Below are 3,535 nucleotides of genomic sequence, written 5' to 3'. Positions count from 1 at the left end.
CTTTTCCCTCTCACATAACACCACAACCAGGGGACATCCACTAAAGCTGAGTGTTGGGAGAGTTAGGACAGACAAAAGAAACTATTTCTTTACCCAGCGTGTAATTAGTCTGTAGAACTCCTTGCCACAGGAAGTAGTGATGTCATCTTGCCTAGATGCCTTGAAAAGGGGATTGGACAAATTTCTGGAGGCAAAGTTCATCAGGGGTTACAAGTCATGATAGGTATGTGCATGCTCCTGGTTTTAGAGGCAGGCTGCCTCTGATTGCCAGATGCAGGGGAGGGCACCAGGATGCAGGTTGTGTCTCTGATCTTGTGTGCTCCCTGAAGCATTTGGTGGGCCACTGTGAGATACAGGAAGCTGGACTAGATGGGCCTTTGGACTGATCCAGCAGGGTTCTTCTTATGTTCTTAGGACAAGGCTACTTGGGAAAGGAATAATGTCTCACTCAGAGCACAAGCCTAATCAGGTCTACTCAGAAGTAAGTCCTATTTCGTTCAATGGGGATTACTCTCAGGAAAGTGTGGTTAGGATTGCAGCCTCAATCAGTTATCTTGTTTTACTGTCAGAAACCTCCTTGCTTGAGAAAACAATTGGATCTGTCATCTCAGATTGCACCACCTTTCACTATTGACCTGGTTCAGGTGCTCCAATAAACCATGGTTTGTTGGATCAGGAATGTGAGCTGGCAGAGTCCAGAGTTCACACACACCCCCTCCTTTTTACCTTGCACACATAGGAACCATGGTTTGGTAAGCCACAGCTCTGAACCTTGGCTCTGTAATTTAACTCTGGTTTTTATAATCCATTGTATGAAATCAGAATTTGATCTTGATTTCACATCCTGGTTTGTAAGCGACAACAAACAACAGTCAGTACTACAGGGTAACAAATCATGATTTCTTCAAGCATGAGGTGAGGGAGAATGTAAAATCTTGGTGTTCCATCAGCTCACATTCACATTCCAACAAACCACTGATTTTTTGGATCATCTGAACCCAAGCCATTACCTGGCATTGTTAGGGTATGACAGGGTATGATAACTCCTTCCAGTTGAAAACATGTGGAATATATTCTTTTTACAATCCAGACTGGAACATCTAAGACATCTGGCTACTCACTGGAGGAAAGTTGGAACTTCATGGTGAATATAGTCAAGCCATACCCCTCCCAGAAGAGCCAGTACATAGCGAGTCACTGGTTCAAAAATGGAAGGCTTCAGGTCCCCCTCATCAAAGTGAAGCACCCTCTCAAGATGATGGATATATTCTGGCATACTGGAGCTAAGCCCTGCAGGGAAACAAGAAGCAGAATAGCTGGCTTAGAACTCCAGCATTGGAGAGTATATTTGTTAAGCCATGGAAGTTCTTCTGAGGAACTACATCTAGGCATGTAGTCACTAGGATGGACCTGGATGAGATTTTGATTCCCCCATTCTCAGCATTCTGAACTGGCTCACCTGTGTTGCATCCTGCAGAAGGTTCCAGAAATGTGTGAAAGATCTGCCAAGCAATATGCTGGATTTCAGGTTGGCTTGACTGTTGCTTCCATGCTGCCCCATATACCTTCAACTTCCTCCACAGCAACAGGTTATGAACCATCTGAGGATCTTCATACCTGGAAAGTTAACAGGGAAGGATCATACCTCAGTTTGGAGCTCAATGAAATTAATGGTGAATTGGAAGAATGCTGCCAGTAAGTAATTAATAGGTGTGATTGATCTGTGAATGACTACACTGGCATGACCTTGTTTTAGAATATATATCCACCACTGAATATCCTTCTCTGACAAAGCATAACTACCCCTGATGTGGAATAGTAAGCCCTCAGGCAGCTCAGAAGCCTCTCAACTCACCTAGTCAAGTAGTGAAGAAAGCCATCGCCTTCCCCCAGATCACACATCAAAGCCTGGAGAAACCGGGTGGTTGTCATGACTTCAAAGGGGTCTGCTGGAAGGCCCAGCTGCTCAGTTGGATGAATTCCACCTCTTCCACTCTCCCTCAGTTGCTGAATCCCAAAAGGACAGATATCAAAGGAGTGGTGAAGAGTTAAATCATCATGCTGGGCTTTGCTGCTAGAGACAATGGAGCTGAGATCCAAATTGCATCCAAATTCTCTAAGTTCACTTTGAAGCTCTTCTCATCAGATGAAGCAATTACCATAAATACAGTGGGCCCTTGATATCCGCAAGGAATCCATTCCAGAACCCTCAGTGGATACAGAATTCCAGAGATAATTACATCCACAACCGGAGGGCCGCAGAACACCTTCCAGGTATGACTTGAGGGTTGTGTCTGGTTGCATCTGGGAGGTCCTCTGAGACCCTCCAGCTGTGGGCTCAGCATCCAGCAAAACTGAAATCTGTAGAGGCCAAGCCCAGAGATAAGGAGGGCCCACTGTATATGCAAGTGGACTCTATTGCTAGTGAACACCCTGAAGGAACCTGACTGCCAGCCTCACAATTACATCTAGCTCAGGGGTGCCCAAACATTTTGGCAGGAGGGCCACATCATCTCTCTGATACTGTGTTAGGAGCCGGGGGGGGGGGGAAGACTTCATTTACATTTAAAATTTGAATAAATTTGCATAAATGAATATATTAGGGATGGAACTTATATGAATGAATGAAGGTCTTGCAATAACTCAAGGCCTATAAAAGGCCTTGCACAAAGCAAGGCCAGCCTTTCCTTTGCTGCCACTGCTGCATCACAGACGTGAAACACCAAGCAGTAGAGGGAGCCCTCATCCCACAGCTCAGGTGAGAGGTCGAACAGTCGTCCTCACACTGAGAGCAGTTGGGTCGGGCCAGCACAGGCTCCAGCAAGTCTCTGGAGGGCCAGAGGCTCATTGGAGACTGGGGGTTCCCTGCGGGCTGGATTGGGAGCTCCCGAGGGTTGCAAGTGGCCCCCGGGTCAGGGTTTGGGCACCCCTGATCAAGCTAATACTGAGCTTTCCAAAAGCCCTAATAGCAGGTAACCATATTTTAAATAGCAAGCCTGTGTGCTTAAAGACCACGTGCTGGTGAAGCAGTTGAGAAAAAAGACTGCATTTTTAAAATCATATTGCAAAAGAGATCTCTGAAGATCCATGAAGGGCCTGCTTCTATGGGCTGACATCTTCACCATCAACCAGCCCTTGAGTCCATCTGGAGCTCCTGCCCCCTCCCTCTAGAAGGAAGTTTCTGAAACCTGGACTATGGCTTGATTTGGTCACATCTGCAGTCTCTCTGCATCATGTGGAGGAGCATTGTGGGTGAACATGTTTCCTCCATTTGCCTTGCCATCCTGCTGCAGCATAATCACATGTGGGATCATTCAATCTGCCCCTAAATGTGCACGTCACTTCCTGATTTGGAAAAGGAAGAGGGGTATGGAGCAGAAGAGGACACATGGAGGACAGGAGAGTGGTGGGCTAGAATCTCCAATACTCTAACCCCCCCCCCCACGCTCCCCCACACTTCCTCTTCTTCTCCATTCCATTCTTCCTTTCCCAAATCAGGGAGTGGCAGAGATGACGCATCACCAGGTAAAGGGGA

This window comes from Tiliqua scincoides, chromosome 1 (genome assembly GCF_035046505.1).
Source record: "Tiliqua scincoides isolate rTilSci1 chromosome 1, rTilSci1.hap2, whole genome shotgun sequence".
Lineage (NCBI taxonomy): Eukaryota > Metazoa > Chordata > Lepidosauria > Squamata > Scincidae > Tiliqua > Tiliqua scincoides.
Note: the sequence above shows the minus strand (reverse complement) of the source record.